The following is an 18358-nucleotide window of genomic DNA, read 5'->3' as shown; positions in this document are numbered from 1 at the left end:
TTATGAATTCATTTGGTGACATTATCTGAACATCCCAACATTTTAAGTTGACTTCTCCTTCCTGGTGGCTGATTAAGCTTCATTTAGAACATCCAAATATAGTTATGAGTATGCCTTCTCTACCATCTAATCTAGACAATGCATATACACTGGCTCAGACAATTTCATTTGGCAGTGAGAAATTCCAGCACCTGTTTTCCCAAAGAAACTATCAACTTATAAAGCTGAAAACCTGATTGGAGCTATTAACCCAAGGCACTTAGGGTTTACAACCAGCACATAGAATTTTTAAAGATTGGTTTCTAACATACTGAAGAGTGTACAGTACTTATCCAAAGATGGTATATTTCTAGTTCTCATGAAACACTTGGGTTCATCGTCTTACCTTCAGAAGGCAGCATAAAACACAGCATGTATCTTGTAGACATTACTGCTTTGTATGAAGTGAAGTGAAGTGAATACACACACACACACACACACACACACACACATATGTATATGTGTATGGAAAATAAACTTCTTTCCACAATGATGAACCTTGCAGCTTTCTTTAGATGGTTTAGATTTCTTTTGATGTCAGCTCTTTCCTCACAATCTTTGCCTCATTCCCTACTATTATTTGGCTCTGAGTAAAGGAAATGAGGCTCCTAAGTATTTAACTCTTTAATAATGATGAACATGTAAAAATTGCATATCTTATTTGGTTGGTTGCACCCTTATTTACTTTTTCACTTTTCTCAGTTCTCATTCTCTAGTCCAGAAGCATGGTTTATAACAGCAATCAGATTTAGCCCTTTATCTCTATTCTGGCTTTCATTACTTGGGTTATTTGTAAGACCACAACTATCTGCAAACTAAATTCCCTGTCTCAAGTATTTTTGTCCTCGAACGTACTTTTCACACCACTGCCATATTTATCTCTTTCAAGCACCACTTACAACTTGTAATCCTTTATGTCTTCATTTCAAATGCAAACTCATCATTTGATGATTCAAACCCTATAATCTAATATCACACTCCCTCTCCCTAGCCATTGATACTGGTCTTTAGTTATAGTTAGATTATTTTTCTTGTCAACTCATTCATACTCCCCACAAGAGTCATGACACATTTATGTGATTCAGCTATTCATTTATATAGTAAAAATAATATTATATTAATATAACAAAAATTCATGACAAAATTGCCCTCAGACTCGTAACAACTAAATATTTTTGGTTTTTCTTGATATAATAACTGCAAATAGTGATATAGTATTTATTAGGTGTCATGCCCTATTCTAATAGCTTTAGAGATATGATCTGTATAACCAACAGTAGCCGTCATCCACTCTGATTAGTTGGTGCTTGTGTCACACTACTTGTTAAATATAGTGACTATTATCCTTGCTAAAAGTAGTGGTCAGAAAAGGCTTTTATCTGTGTTGAGTTAAGAGTAGGAGTACTGAAAACTGTTTCAGGTAAAGGATGTGATATGCTAAGGGTCACCAAGTTCAAAGAAAACATAGGAAATTGTAAGTAGGCCAGTACACTTGGAGTGAAAACGGAGTAGGGGATTGAGAACAAATACTAGAACGGCATGCTCCAGAAAGATCATTATGGACCTTGAAAATTATCAAAGTAAAGAAAAAAAAAAAAAAAAACTGAAGTAGAGAAATAACATGTTCAAATGAGTACTTTAGAAACTCCACTCTGTCAGCAGTGTGGGCAATAGATTTAAGATGTTAGATTATAGATAAGGTTACCTGTGTGGAGGGACTCTTTCCTGACTATCACATTTGTCTACCTCAAATTTTATTCTGTGAATGGTATTGAGTTTTAAACTTCTTTCCCACATGAGAGTTTGCTACAACATTTTAACTCTTCTCAAAAAAACTTTCTAATGTTAAAACAAGAATGCCCATCTCTGTTCTATATCTACATCACTCCCCAGTTCAACTGTTTCTAAGGACTAGCTATGAACCAGAATAAAATTCAAAGACTTTCCTTTGCTTTACAAAGTCCTCTATGATCTTTTCTCTGCCCAACTCCATGAGGTAAACTTATATTATTCTCACCTTCATTCACTATGATCCAGCCACACCAGCCTTGTTTTATTATTTGGGTTAATGAAGGACTTGTCATTAGGTGTTTACTTCTGCCTAGAATGTATCAATGCCTCCCCCCCCCCCATATTTCCAATGCTACTAAACCTGGATCTTTGTTTTTCATATCTCAGCTGAGATATCACTTCAAAGAGGCCTTTTCTAACCACTAAGTGTAAGACACAAAAAATGTTCTGCCTATGTTTTCATCTAGGGGTTTTATGGTTTCCAGCACTACACTTGGATCTTTAATCCATTTTGAGTTTATTGTTGTATATGGCATCAGAGAATGTTCTAACCTCATTCTTTTACATGTAGCTGTCCAAATGTCTCAGCGCCACTTATTAAAAAGACTATTTTCTCCATTGTATATCCTTGACTCCTTTGTCACAGAATAATTGACCATAGGTGTGTGTGTTTAGTTCTGAGCTCTCTACTCTGTTTCATTGAACTATGTGTCTGTTTTTGTGCTAGTAACATAAGTTTTCATTATTGTAGCTTTGAAGCATAGTTTGAAGTTAGAAAGACTGATTCTTTCAACTTTATTCTTTTTTCTTAAGATTTTTATGACTATTTTGGATCTTTTGTGTTTCCATACATTTTTTTTTAATTATTTGCTCTACTTTTTTTAAAAATGGAATTGGTATTTTGATAGGGGTTGCATTGAATTTGTAGAGTACCTTGAGTAGTATGGTCATTTTAACAATATTATGTCTTCCAATTCAATCAGAGTATATTTATCCATCCGGCTGTGCCATTCAGTTTCTTTAATCATTGTCTTACAGTTTTCCTGGTAGTTCAGCTGGGAAAGAATCTGCTTGCAATGCATGAGACCCTGGTTCAATTCCTGGGATGGAAAGATCTGCTGGAGAAGGGATAGCCTACCCACTCCAGTATTCTTGGGCTTCCCTCGTGGCTAAGATGGTAGAACTCTGCCTGCAATGTGGGAAACGTGGGTTCAGTTCCTGAGTTGGGAAGATACCCTGGAGAAAGGAATGGTTACCCATTGCAGTATTCCGGCCTGGAGAATTCCATGGACTGTATAGTCCATGGGGTCACAAAGAGTCAGAAACGACTAAATGACTTTCACTCATATCACTGTCCAAGTATGTTTTTGCCTATGCAGGTAAGTTTATTCCTAGGTATGGTTTACTGTTTGATGTGATGTTAAATGAGGCTGTTTCCTTAATTTTTCTTTCAGGTAGTTTACTGTTGGAACATATAAATATCACAGATTTTTATATATTACTTTTTATCCATTTATTTTTATTAGTTGGAGGCTAATTACTTTACCATATTGTAGTGGTTTTTGCCATACATTGACATGAATCAGCCATGGATATACATGTATTTCCTATCCCGATACCCCCTCCTGCCCCACTCCCCACCCCATCCCTCTGGGTCTTCCCAGTGCACCAGCCCCGAGCACTTGTCTCATGCATCCCACCTGGGCTGGTGATCTGTTTCACCTTAGATAATATACATGTTTCGATGCTGTTCTCTCAAAACATCCCACCCTCACCTTCTGCCACAGAGTCCAAAAGTCTATTCTGTACATCTGTGTCTCTTTTTCTGTTTTGCATATAGGGTTATCATTACCATCTTTCTAAATTCCATATATATGCGTTAGTATACTGTATTGGCCTTTATCTTTCTGGTTTACTTTACTCTGTATAATGGGCTCCAGTTTCATCCGTCTCATTAGAACTGATTCAAATGAATTCTTTAAAACGGCTGAGTAATATTCCATGGTATATATGTACCACAGCTTCCTTATCTATTTGTCTGCTGATGGGCATCTAGGTTGCGTCCATGTCCTGGCTATTATAAACAGTGCTGCGATGAACATTGGGGTACACGTGTCTATTTCAGATCTGGTTTCCTCAGTGTGTATGCCCAGAAGTGGGATTGCTGGGTCATATGGCAGTTCTATTTCCAGTTTTTTTTTTTTTTTTTTTTTTTTAAGAAATCTCGACACTGTTCTCCATAGTGGCTGTACTAGTTTGCATTCCCACCAACAGTGTAAGAGGGTTCCCACGCAAAAGAAACTAAAAGACTATAGCAAAAATCAACAAAGCTAAAAGCTGGTTTTTTGAAAAAATAAGCAAAATTGACAAACCGTTAGCAAGACTCATTAAGAAACAAAGGAAGAAGAACCAAAGTAACAAAATTATAAATGAAAATGGAGAGATCACAACAGAAAACACTGAAATACAAAGGATCATAAGCGACTACTACCAGCAGCTCTATGCCAATAAAATGGACAACTTGGAAGAAATGGACACATTTTTAGAAAAGTATAACTTTTCAAAACTGAACCAGGAAGAAATAGAAGATCTTAACAGACCCATCACAAGGAAGGAAATCGAAACTGTAATCAGAAATCTTCCAGCAAACAAAAGCCCAGGACCAGATGGCTTCACAGCTGAATTCTACCAAAAATTTAGAGAAGAGTTAACACCTATCTTACTCAAACTCTTCCAGAAAATTCCATATTAATTTTTAACCCTAAAACTTTATCAAATTCAATGATGAGTTGTAGTAGTTTTCTGGCTGCATTTTTAGAATTTTCTATGTAAAGTATCATGTCATTTGCAAAGAATGACGGTTTTACTTCTTCCTTTCCAATTTAGATTCCTTTTATTTCGTTTTCTTGTCTGATTTCTGTGGCTAGGACTTCCAAAGCTATGTTGAATAAAAGTGTGAGAGTGGGTATAGTTTTCTTGTTCCTGATCTTAGAGAAAATTGTTTCAGCTGTTCACTTTTGAGTATAATACTAGCTTTGTTTGTCATATCTGGCCTTTATTATGTTGAACTATGTTTCCTCTATGCTCACTTTCTGGAGATTTTTTTTTTTTTTTTTTTATAAGTGGACGTTGAATTTTGTCAAAAGATTTTCCAGCATCTATTAAGATTATCATGTGGTTGTTATTCTTCAATTTATTAATGTGGTGTATCACATGGGTTGATTTGTGGATACTGAAAAAATCCTTGCATCCCTGAAATAAATCCCACTTGATCATGGTGTATGATCTTTTTATTGACAATCACATTTGTTGTTTGTAATTCTATGTAAGCAACAGTCACTCAGCTGTGTCTGACTCTTTGAGACCCAATGGACTGCAGGATGCCAGGCTTCCCTGTCCCTCACTATCTCTCAGAGATTGCTCAAATTCATGTCTATTGAGTCGATGATGCCATCCAACCAACTCATTCTCTGTCATCCCCCTTTCCTCCTGTCCTCAGTCATTCCCAGCATCAGGGTCTTTTAAACTGAGTTAGATCTTCACATCAGGTGGCCAAAGTATTGGAGCTTCAGCTTCAATATCAGTCCTTCCTATAAATATTCAGAGTTGATTTCATTTAGGATTGACTGGTTTGATCTCTTTGCTGCCCAAGGGACTCTCAAGAGTTTTCTCCAACATCACAGTCCAAAAGCATCAATTCTTCCATAATCAACCTTCTTTATGATTCAACTCTCACATCTATACATGACTACTGGAAAAACCATAGGTTTGACTATACAGAACTTTGTTGAGAAAGTGATGTCTCTGTTGTCTAGGTTTATCATAATTTTTCTCCCAAGGAGCAAGTGTCTTTTAATTTCATGGCTGCAGTCACCATCTGCAGTGACTTTGGAGCCCAAGAAAAAACTGTCACTGTTTCCAGTTTTTCCTCATCTATTTGCCATGAAGTGATGGGACAGGATGCCATGATCTTAGTTTTTTGAATGTTGAGTTTTAAGCCAGATTTCTTACTCTCCACTTTCACATTCATCAATAAGTTCTTAGTTCTTCTTTGGGGCTTCCCTTGTAGCTCAGATGGTAAACCGTCTGCTTACAATGTGGGAGACCTGGGTTCAATCCCTGGGTCGGGAAGATCCCCTGGAGAAGGGAATGGCAACCCACTCCAGTATTCATGCCTGGAAAATCCCATGGACCAAGGAGCCTGGTGGGCTACAGTCCATGAGGTTGCAAATAGTCGGACATGACTGAGCAACTTCACTTCACTTCACTTCACTTTCTGCCGTAAGGGTGATGTCATCTGCATTTCTGAGTTTATTGATATTTGTCCTGGCAGTCTTGATTCCAGCTTGTGCTTCATCCAGCCAGGCATTTCACATGATTTAAATAAGCAGGGTGACAATATACAGCCTTGATGTACTGCTTTCCCAATTTTGAACCAGTTCATTGGTCCATGTTCAGTCATGACTGTTGCTTCTTGACCTGCATACAAGTTTCTCAAGAGGCAGGTAAGGTGCCCTGGTATTCTCATCATTTTAGGAATTTTCCACTGTTTGTTGTGCTCCACACAGTCAAAAGCTTTAGTGTATTCAGTGAAGCAGAAGTAGATGTTTTCCTGTCTTTTACATAAGTCATAGCAATATTTTTGAATTTATCTCCTAAAACAAAAGAAACATAACACAAATAAACAAATGGATCTCAGTTAACCTTAAAAGCTTTTGCACAGCAAAATAAAGCATAAAGATAACTTGCTGAATGGGAGAATATATTTGCAATTGATATGACTGTTAAGGGGTTAATATCCAAAATATACAAACAGCTCATACAACTCAACATCAAAAAACAAACTGCTTAAAAATGGTCAGAAGACCGAAATAAATATTTATCTAAAGAGGATATGCTGATGGTCAGCAGGCAGGTGAAAATTTGCTCAACATGTCCAATAATCAGGAAAACGCAAATCAACACCACAGGGAGATATCACCTCACACTTGCAAGAATGGCTATCATCAAAAGGAAAACAAACAACAAATGTTGGAGAAGATGTGGAGAAAAGGCAACACTTGTACACTGTTGGTGGAAATGTAAATGGTTTTAACCACTGTGGATAACAGCATGGATGTTTCTGAAAAACTAAAAAAAAAAAAAAAAAATAGACCTAACAAATTACCCAGCAATTACACTCCTTTGAGTCCCTCCATACGCAGTGTCAGTCATCTCCTACTTGGTATCATGGCCACCATCAGATCTCTCATAAAGCCCAGGATCATCAAAAAGAAAACCAAGAAGTTCACCTGGCACCAGTTGATTGATATGTCAAAATTTAGTGGAACTGCCAGAAACCCAGAAGCATCAACAGCAGGGTGTGCAGGATATTCAAGGGTCATATCTTGATGTCCAACATCAGTTATGAGAACAACAAGAAAACAAACACATGCTGCCCAGAAGATTCTGGAATTTCCCAGTCCACAACACCAAAGAACTTGTAGTGCTGCTGATGTGCAACAAACTTTGTTTCAATTTCTCACAATATCTCTTCCAAGAACTGCAAAACCATTGTAGAAAGAGCATCCCAGCTGGCTATCAGAGTCACCAATTGCAATGCCGAGCTGTACAGTGAAGAAAACGAAGAGAGAGCTCAAGTTCACATTGTGTGTGTGTTAACAAAACCACGAAACTTGGGAAAAAAGCACTAACTTGAAAAGATACATGAATCCTAATGTTCATAGTAGCATTATTTACAGTTGCTAAGATATGGAAGCAAACTAAGTGTGTTATTTTATATTTGTATGTGTTCCTAACTTAGGTATTTTCTTCATTAAATGTTTCCTTTTTATAATTCATAGCAATATATTTGATCATAATCTACTTTCTTTATTCAACTTTTTAGTAGTTGCACTGTTCCTGGAATGGCTTTATTTAGAAAGCTTGTGTGAGGAAGGGAGGAAGAAGATGATCTAAACTATTGAATATTCTCTTAATATCAGAAGACTGTCATGAGACTGTGATTGCTTTAGTCTTAGGAAACTAAAATCAGGGCATGTGGAGTCTTTATATTTTCCCTGACACATTGATAGTTAACTCTCTGTAAATGTTACAAGTTTATATTATTTCTGATTCAGCCTCACCTCTACAGCTTCTCAGGACTTTATTTCTTGTGGGGTCCAAGAAAGCTTCAACCACTATCCCTAAACACCTTTTATCTGTTATAGGAAACAAGTCATCATTTATTTTTTAATTTAGGGTATACCACTTAATTACTAGGTTTTACTCAGCCACAGGTAATAACTCTGTAGTCCCTCAGTTCTACTTGACCATCAATCCTTGGGCAGTCTTTGCCTTGTTTTATCATTTTGAGTTGGGGAGGAGCCAAGATGGCGGAGGAGTAGGACGGGAAGACCACTTTCTCTCCTACAAATTCATCAAAAGAATAACTGAACGCAGAGCAAACTTCACAAAACAGCTTCTGATCGCTAGCTGAGGTCATCAGGCGCCCAGAAAAGCAGCCCATTGTCTTCAAAAGGAGGGAAACATTTTTTTCTTTCTTTCTTTCTTTTTTTTCTCCTTTTTCTCTTCTATTTTCTATTTTTCTTTTTCTCTTATTTCTTTTAAAGTCCTCTAGTACTCTTCTACTACTCCTTAATTTTCATTTACAATACACTAACCTTACCAAAAAAAAAAAAAAAAAGGAAGAAGAGAAGCCCTATTTTTAAACTGAACTTCATATATATTTCTAAAATTTTTTTGTGTGTGTTTTGGTTTTTCTTTTTAATATAGTATTTTTAAGAGTCTAAACTCTACTCTAGATTTTTAATTTTTGTTTTTCAGTATATGATATAAATTGTGAACATTTAAGAATCCAATATTCAGTTCCCATTTTTATTCAGGAGTGTGTTGATTATTCTCTCCCAATCTTGACTCTCTGTTTTCTACCTCAGAACACCTTCATTTCCTCCTTTCCCCTTCTCTTCCCAATCCAATTCTGTGAATCTTTGTAGGTGACTGGGCTACGGAGAACACTCTGGGAACAGACAACTGCGTAGATCTGTCTCTCTCCTCTTGAGTCCCCGTTTTTCTTAAAGGAACATCTCTATGCAGAAAAGTCCACAACTAGAAACAAGAAAATTACAAGTGAAAAAGCTCACTGGTAAAGCAAATATACATTAACTGTGGGAAATTATCCACACAGAAATATGATATAAAAATCAGTGATCATAAGAAAAAAAATGAGAGAACAAATACATGATATTGGAAACACATTTGAAATTAAGCAGTCAACAACTTAAAACAATCTTGTGTGTGTGTGTGTGTGTATATATATATATATATATATAAATACACATATATATATAGTGTGTATATAGAGACTATATATATATATATAGCCGGGGGGGGGGGGAGGTACCTCAGAAACAAATCTTAAACACTTAACAAAAAGGCAATATGAACATAAATATTGATAACTGCCTGAAATGTAAATGAATCAAATACTTCAAACAAAAGACACAAATTCACTGGATATGAAAACAAGAGCCTATGTATGTATGTATGTATGTATATATATTTTTATTTGCTCAGTTGTGTCTGACTTGTTGCAACCCCATGGACCATAGCCTTCCAGTCTCCTTCCAGTCTCCTCCTCCCCATGGAATTCTCCAGGCAAGAATGCTTGAGTGGGTAGCCATTCCCTTCTTCAGGGGATTTTCCCAACCCAGGTATCGAACCCAGGTCTCCTGCAGGCAGGAGATTCTTTACCACTGAGCCACCAGAGAAGCCCATATATACTGTCTACAAGAGATTCACTTCAGGAATAGGGACACACACAGACTGAATGTGAGGGGATGGAAAAAGTTATTCCACTTAAATGGAAAGCAAAAGAAAGCTGAAGTAACAATATTCACATCAGACAAATAAGCTTCAGAATAAAGACTGTTACAAGAGAAAAAGGACACTACAATAATGATAAAGGAATCAATGCAAGAAGATACAATAATCATAAATATACATAAACCAAGCATAGGTGCACCTTAATATATAAGGCAAAATTTGGTAGCCATAAGAGAAGAATCAAAAGTAACACATTAATAGTGGAATACATTAACAGACAACTTACATCAATTATCCAGACAGAAGATAAATAAAGAAAAACAGGCATTACATGACACATTAGACTAGATGGATGTAATTAATAATTATAGAGCATTCCATCCAAAAACAGCAGAATACACATTCTTCTCAAGTGCACATAAAACATGCTCCAGGATTGGTCGCATGCTGAGCCACAAAATGAATCTTGGAAAATTTGAGAAAATTGAAATCACACCAAGCATTTTTTCTGACCACAATAATATGAGACTAGAAATTGATGAGAACAGAAAACTGTAAAAAGAAAAAAATATATAGAAGCTAAACAGTATACTACTAAACAACCAATAAATCACTGAAGAAACCAAAGAGAAAAATTTAAAAATATCTAGAAACAAATGAAAATAAAAGCATGATGGCCCAAAACCTTTGGGACACAGCAAAAGCAGTTTTAAAACAGAGATTTATATCAGTACACTCTTCCTCAGAAATTTAGAAAATGTCAAATTTAAAACTAAAGCAACTAGAGAAAGAATAACAAACAGAACCCAAAAAAGTTAGTAGAAGGAAACAATTCATGAAGATCAGAGCAGAAATAAATGAAATAGAGACAAACAAAACAATAGAACAGATCAATGAAACTAAAATCTGCTTCTTTGAAAAGATAAAGAAATTGATTAAGTTTTAGGCAGATTCATCAACAAAGGGGGATAAGGACTCAAATCTATAAAATTAGAAATGAAAAAGAAGTGACAACTGACACCAGAGTAATACAAATGATGCTGAGAGACAACTAGGAACAACTACATGCCAATAAAATGGACAACGTAGATAAATGGACAAATTTTTAAAATGGTATAATCCTCCAAGAATGAACCAGAAAGAAATAGAAAAATATAAACAGACCAATTGGAAGTACCAAAATTGGAACTATGATTTAAACACTTCCATCAAACAAAACTCTAGGCCTATATGGCTTCACAGGGAAAGTCCATCAAACGTTTAGATAAGAGATAACAGCTATCCTTCTGAAACTATTAAAAAAATAAAAAACTACAGAGGAAGAAATACTCCCAAATTCATTCTATGAGGCCACCATCACCCTGATACCAAAACCAAATAAATATACCACAAAAAAGGAAAAGTGAAGATCAATATCACTGATGAACATGGATATAAAAATCCTCAAGAAAATACTAATAAACTGGTTCCACCAATATAATGAAAGGATCATAAACCACAATCAAGTGGGATTTATCCCAGAGGTGCAAAGGTTTTTCAATATCCACAAATCAATCAGTGTGATACTCAGCATTAACAAGTTGAAGAATAAAAACAATACAGTCATCTCAAGAGATGCAGGAAAAGCTTTTGACAAAATATGACAACCATTAATGATGGAAAACTCTCCAGAAAGTGGGCTTAGAGGGAAGTTATCTCAACATAATAAAGGCCATATTTGAAAAATCTACAGCTAATGACATTCTCAACAGTGAAAACCTCTGAGATCAGGAACAAGTCAAGGCTAGTTTTGGAAGTCCTAGCCATGGCAATCATAGAAGAAAATTAAGAAGAATCTTAATTGTTAAAGAAGTAAAACTTATTTGCAGACGACATGATATTATACTTAGAAAATCCTAAAGAAGTTACCAGAAAACTACTAGAGCTCATCAATGAATTCAGTAAAGGTACACTACACAAAATTAATACACAGTAATTTCTTGCATTTCTATACACTAACAATGAAAGATCAGAAAGAGAAATTAAAGAACCCATTCAATTTACCCTCATAAAAAAAGGAATAAGATACCTATAGATAAGCCTAACTATAAAGGCAAATGCACTGTACTCTGAAAATGGTAAGATGCTGATGAAAGTAAGTTTGGAGATGACACAGACAGATGGAAAAATATACCATGCTCTTGGATTGGAAGAATCAATAAGGTCAAAATAACTAGACTACCCAAGGTAATCTACAGATTCGGAGCAATCCCTATCAAGTTACCCATAACATTTTTCAAATAACTATATGAAAAAAAAATTAAATTTGTATGGAAACACAGAAGACCCCAAAGATCCAAAACAATCCTGAGGAAAAAAGCAAAGCTGGATGAATCAGGATCCTTGATTAAAGCTATAATACAAAGCAAGAGTAAGCAGAACAATATGGTACTGTCACAAGAACAGAAATGTAGATTATTCAAACACAATAGAAAGCCCAGAACTATACCCAGGTACCTATGGTTAGTTAATCTACAATACAACAAAAAGATACAGGAATATACAGAGGTGAAAAGACAGTCTCCTCAATAAGTGGTGCTGGGAACACTGGACAAATACATGTAAAAGAATGAAATTAGAAATTCCATAACATCACATAAAACAATATACTCAAAATAGGTTAAATATATACAGATATTATAAACCTTTTAGAGGAAAACATAGAACATTCTCTGACATAAATCACAGCAAGACCTTTTTTTTCACTGTTTATTTTTATTTGAAGGATAATTGCTTTACAGTATTGTGTTGCTTTCTACCAAACATCAACATGAATCAGTCATAGGTTTGCCTATGCCCTTTCCCACTTGAACATCCCCCCCCACCTCCCTCCCTATCCCAACCCTCTAGGTTGTTACAAAGCCCCAGTTTGAATTCCCTGAGTCATACATCAGATTCCCATTGGCTATCTATTTTACATATGGTAATGTACATTTCCATGTTACTCTCTCCTTGCATCCCACCATCTCCTTTCTTCTCCCACACAACTGTGTCCATAAGTCTATTCTCTATGTCTGTGTCTCCAGTGCTGCTCTGCAAATAGATTCATCAATGCCATCTTCCTAGATTCCATATATATGTGTTAGTATACAATATTTTTTTTCTCTTTCTGACTTACTTCACTCTGTATAATAGGCTGTAGGTTCATCTACCTCATTAAGACTGACACAAATGCTTTCCTTTTTATGGCTATTGTATGTATGTACCATAGATTCTTTATCCATTCATATATTGATGGATATCTATGGAACTTCCAAGTACTAGCTATTGTAAATAGAGTTGAAATAAACATTAGGATACATGTGTCTCTTTTTCAATTTTGGTTTCCTCAGTGTATATGCCTAGTAGTGCAATTGTTGGGTAATATGGTGATTTTATTCCTAGCTTTTTAAGGAATCTCCATAATGTTGTCCATAGTGGCTGTATCAATTTACATCCCCACCAACAGTGCAAGAAGGGTCCCTTTTTTCTCCACAAATTCTCCAGCATGTATTATTTGCAGATTTTTTTATGATGGTCATTCTGATTGGTGTGAGTTGATATCGCATTATAGTTTAGATTTACATTTCTCTAGTTATGAGCAATATTGAACATATTTTCAGGTGTGTATTAGCCATCTGTCTGCTTTCCTTTGCTTTTTTCTTCTCTTCTCTTCACAGCTATTTGTAAGGCCTCCTCAGACAGCCATTTTGCTTTTTTGCATTTTTTTTCCATTGGGGATGTTCTTCAACCCTGTCTCCTGTACAGTGTCATGAACCTCCATCCATAGTTCATCAGGCACTCTGTCTATCAGACTTAGTCCCTTAAATCTATTTCTCACTTCCACTGTATAATCGTTAGGGATTTGATTTAGGTCATACCTGAATGGCCTAGTGGTTTTCCGTACTTTCTCCAATGTAAGTATAAATTTGGCAATAAGGGGTTCATGATCTGAGCCACAGTCTTGTTTTTGCTGATGCTATAGAGCTTCTCCATCTTTGGCTGCAAAGAATATAATCAACCTGATTTCGGTGTGTCCATGTGTAAAGTCTTATCTTGTGTTGTTGGAAGAGGGTGTTTGCTATGACCAGTGTGTTCTCTTGGCAAAACTCTATTAGCCTTTGCCCTGCTTCATTCTGTACTCCAAGGCCAAACATGCCTGTTACTCCAGGTGCTTCTTGACTTCCTACTTTTGCATTCCAGTCCCCTATAATGAAAAGGACATCTCTTTGGGGTGGTAGTTCTAGAAGGTCTTGTAGGTCTTCATAGAGCCGTTCATCTTCAGCTTCTTCAGCATTACTGGCCGGGGCATAAACTTGGATGATTGTGATATTGAATGGTTTGCCTTGGAAACAAACAGAGATCAATCTTTCGTTTTTGAGATTGCATCCAAGTACTGCATTTCAAACTCTTTTGTTGACTACGATGGCTACTCCATTTCTTCTAAGGGGTTCCTGCCCACAGTAGTAGATATAATGTTCATCTGAGTTAAATTCACCCATTCCAGTTCATTTTAGTTCGTTGATCCCTAAAATGTTGACGCTCACTCTTGCCATCTCCTGTTTGACCACTTCCAATTTGCCTTGGTTCATGGAGCTAACACTCCAGGTTCTTATGCAATATTGCTCTTCACAGCATCAGACCTGCTTCTATCACCAGTTGCATTTTTACTTTGGCTTCATCTCTTCATTCTTTCTGGAGTTATTTCTCCAGTGATCTCCAGTAGCAAATCAGGCACCAACCGACCTGGGAGTTCATCTTTCAGTGTACTATCTTTTTGCCTTTACATACTGTGCATGGGGTTCTCAAGGCAAGAATATTGAAGTGGTTTACCATTCCCTTCTCCAGTGGACCACATTTTGTCAGAACTCTCCACCATGACCTGTCCATCTTGAGTGGCCCTGCACGGCATGGCTTAGAGTCATGGAGTTAGACAAGTCTGTGGTACATGTGATTAGATTAGTTTTCTGTGATTGTGATTTTCAGTCTGTCTGAGCTATGATGGAGAAGGATAATAGGCTTATGGAAGCTTCCTGAAGGGATAAACTGACTGAGGGGGAAACTGAGTCTTGTTCTGATGGGTGGGGCCATGCTCAGTAAATCTTTTTTTTTTTTTTTTTCTCAGTAAATCTTTAATCCAATTTTCTGTTGATGGGTGGAGCTGTGTTCCCTTCCTACTATTTACCTGAGGCCACTTATTTAACTTATATGCAGAGTACATCATGAGAAACTGGGCTAGAAGAAGCACAAGCTGGAATCAAGATTGCCAGGAGAAATATCACTAACCTCAGATATGCAGATGACACCACCCTTATGGCAGAAAGTGAAGAGGAACTAAAAAGCCTCTTGATAAAAGTGAAAGAGGAGAGTGAAAAAGTTGGCTTAAAGCTTAACATCCAGAAAACTAAGATCATGGCATCTGGTTCCATCACCTCATTGGAAATAGATGGGGAGACGTGGAAACAGTGTCAGACTTTATTTTTTTTAGCTCCAAAATCACTGCAGATGGTGACTGCAGCCATGAAATTAAAAGACGCTTACTCCTTGGAAGGAAAGTTATGACCAACTTAGATAGCATATTAAAAAGCAGAGACATTACTTTGCCAACAAAGGTCCGTCTGGTCAAGGCGATGGTTTTTCCAGTGGTCATGCATGGATGTGAGAGTTGGACTGTGAAGAAAGCTGAGTGCCAAAAAATTGATGCTTTTGAACTGTGGTGTTGGAGAAGACTCTTGAGAGTCCCTTGGACTGCAAGGAGATACAACCAGTCCATCCTAAAGGAGATAAGTCCTGGGTGTTCATTGGAAAGACTGATGCTGAAGCTGGAACTCCAATACTTTGGCCACCTCATGTGAAGAGTTGGCTCATTGGAAAAACCGTGATTCTGGGAGGGATTGGGGGCAGGAGGAGAAGGGGACGACAGAGGATGAGATGGCTGGATGGCATCACCGACTCGATGGGCATGAGTTTGAGTAAACTCCGGGAGTTTGTGATGGACAGGGAGGCCTGGTTTGCTGCGATTCAAGGGGTCACAAAGAGTTGGACACGACTGAGCAACTGAAATGACTGACTGACTGAACTGAAACTATGGTGGAGGTTTGCTAATACCAAGTTTTGGCAAAAATGTAGAACAATAGGAATTCTCATATATTGCTGATGGTAATGTAACATGGTACAGCCATTCTGTAAGACTCTCAGTTATTTATAAAGTAAAAAATCACGTGTTGTATGACTTGGCAATTCTATTCCTTGTTATTTAGCTAGGAAAAATAAAAGCATAGGACACAAAATCTCTTGCACCACCATGTTCAGAGATACCTTTTCATAGTCAAAATTATTTGGAAACATCTTAATATCTATCAAATGATAATGGAAAAGAAATTGTGGTATAACCATACAAAGGGGAAACATTTAGCAATAAAATAATAAATACATGACGTAGTCAACAATGTGTAAGCATCTCAAAATATACCTTGTAGAAGGAAAATATCCAAAAGTAAAGGAGTACACATTATATGATACAATTTATATGAACCTCTAGGAAAAGAAAAAATATTCTATAATGAAAGAAAGCCAATCAGTGTTTCCACTAGCAGAGTGTAATGCAGGTTATCTGCAATGGGGCATTATGGAACTTCTTTGAGTAATAGAAGCATCCTAATGTGGGCAACCCACTCCAGTATTCTTGCCTGGAAAATCCCATGGATGGAGGAGCTGATTAAGCTACAGTCCATGGGGTCGCAAAGAATGTCTCTTTGTGGGGTTGATTATACAGGCAATCACATTTGCCAAAGCTTTTAAATCTCTGCTCTTATTGAATTTTATTGCATTTAAATGACTATTCAATAAATCTGATTTTAAAGGTAAAAATAATGTTATACTATAAAAGATATATCTATGTTATGCACTATTTGGAATTTAGATCCTGATCTAAACAAATTCTAAAAAGACATTTTTTTAAGCTGTTGGGGAAAGTCAAATGTCCCTGATTAGCTGATGATATTAAGAAGCAAATATTAAGTGTGCTTTAAAATGATAATTTCGTTGAGATATCATTTAAAAAACAAACTCCTTATGTATTGTAAATGTATGTTTTAGATTTTTGTAATGTCTTACAATATCTGAGATTTGCTTCAAAATTATCCTAAGGAGAAGGTAATAAGTTAATATATAAATGAAAGTAGATTGGTCATATGTAGATAAATTGCTGAAGCAAGGCAATAGGTACTGTGAAGTGAGGCTCATAACTGCATAATCTTTACTTTTGCAAACATTCAACATTTTCATTACAAACGTTTTAAAATGATCAAACAGCATTATATTTGTTGTTTGTTTAGCCACTAAATCGTTTCCGACTCTTTTGCTACTCCATGGGCTCTAGCCCACAAGGCTCCTTGGTCCATGAAATTTCCCAGCAAGAATACTGGAAAGTGAAAGTGAAAGTCGCTTAGTCCTGTCCAACTCTTTGCGACCCCATGGACTGTACAGTTCATGGAATTCTCCAGGTCAGAATACTGGCATATGTAGCCTATCCCTTCTTCAGTGGATCTTCCCAACCCAGGAATGGAACCAGGGTCTCCTGCATTGCAGGAGGATTCTTTACCACCTGAGCTATCCGGGAAGCCTAAGAATACTGGAATGGGTAGCCATTTCCTTCTCCAGAGGATCTTCCCAACCCAGGGATCAAAACTTGTGATTACTGCATTGGTAGACAGATTCTTCACCACTGAGCCAACAGGAAAGCCCAAGCATTATAGTACAATTCCATATTTTGCACATGTGTGTAGAAAATATATTTCATAAATATATTTTCATCATAAGCCTTAAAGGATATGTACAAAAACTTTGGCAATTGTGATTACCCTTAGAGCTCGGAAATTCAGACTATTGAAAATGCTTTTCATTTTGATTTCTGTGTGTTTGACTTTTTTTCTACAGTGAGATTTATTACTTGTAATTAAAATGCATATAAATAATTATAAAAATTATAGAGCAATTGATTATCATTAAATTAAAATTATATTGTTTTGTATTCAGAAAATAAGTCAACAAAATTCCCAAGGACAGTTTTGTCTACAGTTTGCTGGAGGACACATTTTGAATATGTTCCTAGGACTATTCCTCTTTTTGACTTTGTTTTTCAGAAGATTGTGTCAACTGTGATAGCATTCTTTTTTTTTTTTTTTTTTACCAACTCTATCCTGCACTTGCTTTTACATCACTTTTCCTTGACTGATTTGAAATGCCAACCTGATGAATCCTCAGATCACTTCATTTAAACTTTATTATGGCTTTGACTTCTAAAAGATTGGCATTTAACTTCCTACACAATATAACTCTAACCAGTTTTTCAAAACTTATGTTCCAAAGTGTAGTTAAGAGACAGCATCGTGTGGCCAAAGTGAATGTATTTAGCAAAAAGCAGATAGATTAAAATCACAACTCTGACAACAGTAGAGTGTCTTTGAACAAATCATTCAATCCACTGGGCCTCAATTAACCTTATCTGAAAAATAGACATAAAAAGTGTTATTACCTTACAGGACTGAAGATAGGGAGATACAAAAACATGTGAAGTTTCTAAAATATAATATATGCTCAATAAATGTTGTTTCTCCTTTCCTCTAGCCCTAAACATAACACCTATGTGCCATTCAAATTTTATTAAACTCCCTGTGCTTAAATA

The 18358-nt window shown here is 36.3% G+C and overlaps 1 pseudogene; it reads left to right on the top strand.

The window, feature by feature from the left end:
- The first annotated feature begins 7059 nt into the window (after window positions 1-7059).
- Window positions 7060-7523, top strand: LOC133052695 (large ribosomal subunit protein eL32-like; annotated as a pseudogene).
- Window positions 7524-18358: the final 10835 nt, after the last annotated feature.

The sequence above is a fragment of the Dama dama genome, chromosome X (genome assembly GCF_033118175.1).
Source record: "Dama dama isolate Ldn47 chromosome X, ASM3311817v1, whole genome shotgun sequence".
In the NCBI taxonomy this organism is placed as follows: domain Eukaryota; kingdom Metazoa; phylum Chordata; class Mammalia; order Artiodactyla; family Cervidae; genus Dama; species Dama dama.
The sequence above is the reverse complement of the archived record's forward strand: the minus strand, read 5'-3'. Positions and strand labels throughout refer to the sequence as shown.